The sequence below is a fragment of the Danio aesculapii genome, chromosome 24, assembly GCF_903798145.1.
Source record: "Danio aesculapii chromosome 24, fDanAes4.1, whole genome shotgun sequence".
Taxonomy (NCBI): Eukaryota; Metazoa; Chordata; class Actinopteri; order Cypriniformes; family Danionidae; genus Danio; species Danio aesculapii.
The window spans coordinates 29,537,861-29,547,011 of NC_079458.1; the positions used below are offsets into that span (position 1 = coordinate 29,537,861).

At 35.5% G+C, this 9,151-nt stretch overlaps 1 protein-coding gene across 1 annotated transcript in view; it reads left to right on the forward strand.

Moving 5' to 3' along the window:
• The first annotated feature begins 888 nt into the window (after positions 1–888).
• Positions 889–9,151, forward strand: part of stau2 (staufen double-stranded RNA binding protein 2) — a 239,855-nt gene continuing 231,592 nt past the window's right edge. Inside the window, 1 exon segment of the mRNA XM_056450144.1 lies at positions 889–989. The gene's annotated coding sequence lies outside the window, so the exon portion shown is untranslated.

Sequence of the window (9,151 nt, forward strand, 5' to 3'; positions counted from 1 at the left end):
GTAAAACTTTAAATCTGTTTCAATCTAGGGCACTTGTAAATAAGCCAAAAAGAATGGATGGAGCATATCTTTAAAGACATGTAGTTTCCCGGAAAGAAATTAAGCCTAGCCCTAGATTAAAAATCTATATATATATTTGTCTGTTTTCAGTGTTTTCTGAAATACAAAGGGATAAAAAATACATTTTAAATAAAATAGATTTTACAAATGCTCTTTGTTATATAAAACAAAAAATATGGTTTGGTCTTACCTGTGGGGTCTTGCCCTTATGATTAATAAGCTTTGATTTTATAATTATTACTAATAGTACTAAATGAAAACTGATCTTATTTCAGTTGTCGATGCATCATTTTCATAAATATTTTATTTTACCATTTATTATTTAATGACTATTGTTAGAATTTAAATTATTTTATTAATAAATTCTATACACACTAATTATAAAATTACATCTTTATCTATCTACAGATAGAGATGGAATTGTATCATTATTATTTATTGTCCAAACACAAATCAGTTGAGTTAGATAATTGTTTTTACAAATTTAAGTTGATTGAACACAAAACAAATATCTATCTATCTATCTGTCTATCTGTCTATCTGTCTGTCTGTCTGTCTGTCTGTCTGTCTGTCTGTCGAAACATTTAAAGACGTTTCCAAAAGTCATGTAGTGTGGTATTTAAAAGGTACAGTGCATAAATTCATCCCTACTCAGTATCAGGAAGCCGGACTGTACCATCCCTGCGACGAAGGAGGGGTGCACTCTTGTCGCTCTCCTCAAAGAAGTAAGTACAAAACGGACAAATGCAGTGCTAAATGTCAACTTAACACCCATTCAATTCTCCAAGCACAGCTATGCTGCCGTTCAAATGGCTCATTTCTGCAAAAAAACACATCTTGTTCATATGTTGGTTTGCTCCTGGTACCATCAGTTCTCTTTAGTGTTTGCCAATGTTGGAGGTGTAACTGGGGTCTGGCCCTGGACGAAGGTAAACTATTATTATTAAACGCGTCGTTGTTTGGAGGACAGATTGATTTCGAATTGCTCTCGAAAATGCGTCTGTCGTCCGGTTGTTTGGTGTCAGCGGTGGCTGTTTGCATCGATGAGATGTGAGGGGTATTTAGTCGTTCAGCCATGATGTCTGCACATTCCCAGCTGAGTTTAGACCGGTGGCCTGTGCTGGAAAACAAGGCTGTGTGCTCAAAAGACGCATTCTGCTTTGAGACCCAAGTTTGTGTTCTTGTTTTAGGAGCTGCAACATACCCCAGCGTCGTGTCTTATTGTTAATCATAACAGACACCATCAGAGAGTGACCTCACTTTTGAGAGTCAGGTTATAAAGAAAGCTGTCGTCTGATCCTCTGCACTAATAATGGCCAGGATGGATCCTAGCGGTCAAATGTCACTCCAGTAGCTTGATTGTGATTTGCTTCTATCATTATAGTGTAATTATTCGCTTAATTTTGGTTTGTTTTAATATGGGTGTATCATATAAATGTGGACCCTGGACCACAAAACCCGTCAAGGGGGTATTTTTTGGGAAAATTTAGATTTATGCATCGTCTGGACGCTTAAGCTTGATATTGATGTATGGTTTGTTAGAACAGAATAACATTTGGCTGAGAACTATTGAAATATTGAATGTTGATGGTTAAAATATCAAAATGTTGCGTAAATTGCCTTAAATTTTACAATTTAAGTTCTTGGCAATGGATATTTCAAATTAAAAATTAGGTTTTGATTTGAACATGATCTTTACTTACTATTCTAGTGATTTGTCAGACGATTTTTTAATTAAAGAAAAATTATTTTGGCTCCTACAATGTATTTTTCTCTATTTGAACAAATTGACTAGTGTAATTTAAGACAGATTTTTAAAATGTAGTGAGAATATGTCTAAGACATTTATGGAAAAATCTGGCAATTTTGAAAAGGTAAATTCTAGTTTGATGTGTTAGTAAATCGGTTTTCCAGGCTGTAGTCTCCTGTAAATTGGCAAGAATATGAGAATTTTTATTCAACATTTCTAAATATGTTTGCCAGTATTAACAAATGAAAAAAAAAAGCCTTTGGATTTGATCTGTCAAATTATGTTATGTTTTCTTGTCACATTATGCAGATTGACTAACAGTGAAGTGGAGAAATTGTGTTAACTATGTACAAATCAAATCATTCAAGATGCTTTTTAGCTAAGATTCAAAAGTCAATTGCTTTCAAATACAGTACTCGATTATTTTGCATGTAAATTTATAGGCTAGTTTATATTATTATTTTTGAATCAAATGAGCTTTTTTACTTTTTAAAATGAGGTTTTATTTGAATTTTAGTAGTTGTGTTGTGCATACACTCACCGGCCACTTTATTAGGTATAGGTACACCTGTCTAACTGCTTGTTAATGCAAATTTCTAATCAGCCAATCACATGGCAGCAACTCAATGCATTTAGGCATGTAGGAATGGTCAAGAAGAAGTGCTGCAGTTCAAACCGAGCATCAAAATGGGGAAGAAAGGTGATTTAAGTGACTTTGAACATGGCATGGTTGTTGGTGCCAGACGGGCTGGTCTGAGTATTTTAGAAACTGCTGGGATACTACTGGGATTTTCACACACCACCATCTCTCGGGTTAACAGAGAATGGTCTGACAGAACAGAAAATATCCAGTGAGCGGGAGCTCTGTTTGCACAAATGCCTTGTTGATGCTGGAAGTCAGATGAGAATGGCCAGACTGGTTCGAGCTGATAGAAAAGCAACATAATTCAAATAACCACTTGTTACAACCGAAGTATGCAGAAGAGCATTTCTAAATGCACAACACCTCCAATCTTGAGGCGGATGGGCTACAGCGGCAGAAGACCACACCGGAAGCCACTCCTGTCAGCTAAGAACAGGAAACTGAGGCTACAATTGGCACAGGCTCACCAGAAGTGGACAATAGAGGATTGGAAAAACGTTGCCTGGTCTGATTATTTTTTCGATTTCTGCTCCAACATTTGGATGGTAGGGTCAGAATTTGGCATCAACAACATGAAAGCATGGATCCATCATGCCTTAGATCAATGGTTCAGGCTGGTGGTTGTAGTGTAATGGTGTTTGGGATATTTTCTTGGCACACTTTGGGCCCATTAGTACCAATTGAGCATTGTGTCAACGCCACAGCCTACCTGAGTATTGTTGCTGACCATGTCTATCCCTTTATGACCACAGTTTAATCCATCTTCTGATTGCTACTTCCAGCAGGATAATGCACCATGTCATAAAGCATGAATCATCTCAGACTGGTTTCTTGAACATAACAATGAGTTTACTGTACTAAAATGGCCTCCATGGTCACCAGATCTTGTGAACCAGAACCAGGGTTGTGGTGGAGCGGGAGATTCGTATCATGGATGTGCAGTCAAATTTGCTGCAACTGCGTGATGCTATTATGTTGGCATGGGCTGGTATAAGATTCTGACAGAATGATAACCTTGAATAAAAATATCATGGTTTCATGGTATGACGGTATTGTGATCACTGCTCTAAAATATGTTTTTTTTTAATGTCTAGGTAAAAAAAAACAAAACCCAAAAAAAATCCCTTTGAAAACAATATATATTTTTTGAAAGATTTAAAGTATTTTAGACCAGTAAACATGTCAGACATATTAATGAAAATAAATCATTGACTTATGCTGTCTTCATTTGTTTCAAAACACCGATCTATTTACAATTTAAAACGGCATCTTTGGATATCTTTTCTGCTGGAGATACTGTTGTCCTAAAAAACAACAACAAAAAAGTAGCTATAAAAATCATACACAAACCTTAGGAATGGTATTACAGAAAATGTTGGCGGTTTTAAAACCTTGAAACTGTTATCGTCCCATGCCTACTATCATGTCAATATAGACCAAAATCTCTGAGGAATATTTCCAATTTATGCCATGAAGGATTAAGACAGTTTGAAAGGCAAAAAGGGGTACCTAATAAAGTGGCCGATTAGTGAATATCATAGTCTAGTTTGTTACTGTTTTAGGCACTATAACATTACCCAAGCATTGTGTATTTTTGATAATAACAGACCTAATTCATTAGCATCGTCAATGAGAGCATAGACTGGGAAGAGAAGAGAGTGAGCTCATTTTTGAGAGTCAGGTTAAAAAGCAGGCTGTTGTCTGATCCACTGCACTACGATGGATCCTAGCAGTCAAATGTCACTCTAGTTGCTTGACTGTGATTTGCTTCCAGACATAATAGTGTAAATGTAATTATTTGCAACATTTTGGGGTTGTTTAAAGAAGGTATAGTGAGATGATATATAAAACATATTGAAAAAATTACCCTTTTAAAATTGCCAGATTTTTCCAATCTGTTTTTTAGTAAATGTGTTTTTCTGGCTGTAGTCTCCTCTAAAGTGGCAGGAATATGTGATGTATAAAGTCTATTTAAAGTTCAATAGTTTTAAATGCGTTTAGCATTCATCTTGTTGCTAGTATTAATAAATGGTGAAATCTTTGGATTTCATTGGTCAAATTGTGTGTTCTTATGCTTTTTTTTTTTGTCAGATACAGATTGGCTAACAGCGGAGAAATCAAGTTAATTATTAACAAAGCAGTTAATTTTAAATTTTTGATCATATAATTGTAGAAGGAGGAAAAGTTGTGGTGCTTTCAAATACAGTAATTTATTATTTTTTATGTGCATTATAGTTTTTATTATTATTCTAGAATTAGATGAGCTCTTTTCAAAAAAACTTTATTTCTATAGCACATTTTTAACCACGTAAAATTGGTCAAAGCAGCTTAACGTTGATAAAGAAAACAGAATAACAATGTTTTGCCAGCTTCTTTTACATTTTTTATTACATTTTTTAAAAAAATGTGTTTTGTTTAGAATGTTAATTACTGTGTTTAGCAAATGTCGCTTCAGTGAGTGTTGTTTGCTACTCTTTATTAGTTTGGCTTGTTTTGGGGTTTGTTCAAAGATTTTAATTCTTTAAACTATCTTTTAGTACTCCCAAAAGAAGGTTGAATACACTTCTGTGTTTATTAAAGTAATGCTTTGGTATTATTTGTACTCAGTCACTGCAATTGTTTGTTTGACGTTGCTTATACATAACAGCCAGACATGAAGCATATACCAGTATTATTCATTCAAAAGACAGCACCAAACAGTTAATTATGTTAGTATATGAATTTGAACATGTTCCCGGACACTCATGGAGATTCGAATTCCCGGATGAGCCTGTGTTATTATGGTGGCTTGAAAAGCCAGCATACTGTTATCTATCTTAAACTTATTATGGTGGCTTGAAAAGCCAGCATACTGTTATCTATCTTAAACTTATTATTATTCTTCTTCTTCTTCTTCTTCTTCTTCTTCTTCTTCTTCTTCTGAGACTAATTTCTAAGTGTATCTCCTCCTAGGCCTTTCAAGCTACATACTTCAAACTTTCGTCAAACCTTCAAACTGGTCTGACTCGGGTTGCTATATCTTTTCTAAATGATCCGACTTTGGGTTTTCCGAAAAACGACCCAGAAAAATCCCAAAAGTCCCATTGACTTAACATTGGGTCAAACTTTGTGAGCTCATAACTCTGCATCAGACTGTCCTACAGACTTCTAACTGGACTCATTTAACTCAGTATAGCCAGCAGCCAATAACTGATGACTTTTTAACTTACTAGCCACTCCCTAGCAACCACTTACAGCACCCTAGCAACTGTCCCATAGACTTCCATTGTAAAAGACTCCCATTGACTTAACATTGGATCAACCTTTGTGAGCTCATAACTCTGCATCAGACTGTCCTACAGACTAGAGTCTGGCCTCATTCAACTCAGTCTAGCCAGCAGCCAATCACTGATTACCTTTAAACTTACTAGCCACTCCCTAGCAACCAATTTCAGCACCCTAGCAACTGTCCCAGAGACTGTGACTAGCTATTCTAACACACGCTAACAGTTTTAACATCCTACTGACATGCTAATCTTGCTAGAAAGGTGCTAGCAACACGATAGTGACATGCTAGTCATGCTAGTAACATGCTAATTCATTCTAGAATCATGCTAACAACATGCTAATTCATGCTAGAAACAAGCTGATTCATGTTAGAATCATGCTAGTAACATGCTAGTTACATGCTAATTAATGTTAGAATCATGCTAGTTACATGCTAATTCATGCTAGAAACATGCTAATTCATGCTAGAATCATGCTAGTAACATACTAATATCATGCTAGTTACATGCTAATTCATGCTAATATCATGCTAGTAACATGCTAATTCATGCTAGAATCATGCTAATAACATGCTAAATTATGCTAGAATCATGCTAGTAACATGCTAATTCATGCTAGAATCATGCTAGTAACATGCTAATTCATGCTAGAAACATGCTAGTAACATGCTAATTCATGCTAGAATCATGCTAGTAACATGCTAATTCATGCTAGAATCATGCTAATAACATGCTAATTCATGCTAGAAACATGCTAATTCATGCTAGAATCATGCTAATAACATGCTAAATCATGCTAGAAACATGCTAGTAACATGCTAATTAATGCTAGAAACATGCTAGTAACATGCTAATTCATGCTAGAATCATGCTAGTAACATGCTAATTCATGCTAGAAACATGCTAGTAAAATGCTAATTCATGCTAGAATCATGCTAGTAACATGCTAATTCATGCTAGAATCATGCTAATTCATGCTAGTTACATGCTAGTAACATGCTAATTCATGCTAGAATCATGCTAGTAACATGCTAATCCATGCTAGAATCATGCTAGTAACATGCTAATTCATGCTAGAATCATGCTAGTAACATGCTAATTAATGCTAGAATCATGCTAGTAACATGCTAATTCATGCTAGAATCATGCTAATAACATGCTAACTCGTGCTAGAAACATTGTAGTAACATGCTAATTCATGCTAGAATCATGCTAGTAACATGCTAATTCATGCTAGAAACATGCTAGTTACATGCTAATTCATGCTAGAATCATGCTAGTAACATGCTAATTCATGCTAGAATAATGCTAATAACATGCTAATTCATGCTAGAAACATGCTAATTCATGCTAGAATCATGCTAATAACATGCTAAATCATGCTAGAAACATGCTAGTAACATGCTAATTCATGCTAGAAACATGCTAGTAACATGCTAATTCATGCTAGAATCATGCTAGTAACATGCTAATTCATACTAGAAACATGCTAGTAACATGCTAACTCATGCTAGAAACATGCTAGTAACATGCTAATTCATGCTAGAAACATGCTAGTAACATGCTCATTCATGCTAGAATCATGCTAGTTACATGCTAATTTATTTTAGAATCATGCTAGTTACTTGCTAATTCATGCTAGTAACATGCTAATTCAGACTCGGCTTTTCAAGCCACCATAAAGTTTGTCCTCAAACTTTAATATCTAGTTATTCTTCTTCTTCTTCTTCTTCTTCTTCTTCTTCTTATTCTTCTGAGACTAATTTCTAAGTGTATCTCCTCCTAGGCCTTTCAAGCTACATACTTCAAACTTTCGTCAAACCTTCGAACTGGTCTGACTCGGGTTGCTATATCTTTTCTAACTGATCCGACCTTGGGTTTTCCGAAAAACGACCCAGAAAAATCCCAAAAGTCCCATTGACTTAACATTGGGTCAAACTTTGTGAGCTCATAACTCTGCATCAGACTGTCCTACAGACTTCTTACTGGACTCATTTAACTCAGTCTAGCCAGCAGCCAATAACTGATGACTTTTTAACTTACTAGCCACTCCCTAGCAACCAATTTCAGCACCCTAGCAACTGTCCCATAGACTTCCATTGTAAAAGACTCCCATTGACTTAACATTGGATCAACCTTTGTGAGCTCATAACTCTGCATCAGACTGACCTACAGACTAGAGTCTGACCTCATTCAACTCAGTCTAGCCAGCAGCCAATCACTGATTACCTTTAAACTTACTAGCCACTCCCTAGCAACCAATTTCAGCACCCTAGCAACTGTCCCAGAGACTGTGACTAGCTATTCTAACACACGCTAACAGTTTTAACATCCTACTGACATGCTAATCTTGCTAGAAAGGTGCTAGCAACACGATAGTGACATGCTAGTCATGCTAGTAACATGCTAATTCATGCTAGAATCATGCTAACAACATGCTAATTCATGCTAGAAACAAGCTGATTCATGCTAGAATCATGCTAGTAACATGCTAGTTACATGCTAATTAATGCTAGAATCATGCTAGTTACATGCTAATTCATGCTAGAAACATGCTAATTCATGCTAGAATCATGCTAACAACATGCTAATTTATGCGAGAAACATGCTAGTAACATGCTAATTCATGCTAGAAACATGCTAGTAACATGCTAATTCATGCTAGTAACATGCTAATTCATGCTAGAAACATGCTAGTAACATGCTAATTCATGCTAGAATCATGCTAGTAACATGCTAATTCATGCTAGAATCATGCTAATTCATGCTAGAAACATGCAAACAACATGCTAATTCATGCTAGAAACATGCTAGTAACATGCTAATTCATGCTAGAAACATGCTAGTAACATGCTAGAATCATGCTAGTAACATGCTAATTCATGCTAGAAACATGCTAATTCATGCTAGAAACATGCTAGTAACATGGTAATTCATGTTAGAATCATGCTAGTAACATGCTAATCTATGCTAGAATCATGCTAGTAACATGCTAATTCATGCTAGAATCATGCTAGTAACATGCTAATTCATGCTAGAATCATGCTAGTAACATGCTAATTCATGCTAGAATCATGCTAATAACATGCTAATTCATGCTAGAATCATGCTAGTAACATGCTAATTCATGCTAGAATCATGCTAGTAACATGCTAATTCATGCTAGAAACATGCTAGTAACATGCTAATTCATGCTAGAATCATGCTAGTAACATGCTAATTCATGCTAGAATCATGCTAATAACATGCTAATTCATGCTAGAAACATGCTAGTAACATGCTAATCAATGCTAGAAACATGCTAGTAACATGCTAATTAATGCTAGAAACATGCTAGTAACATGCTAATTCATGCTAGAATCATGCTAGTAACATGTTAATTCATGCTAGAATCATGCTAGTTACATGCTAATTCATGCTAGAAACATGCTA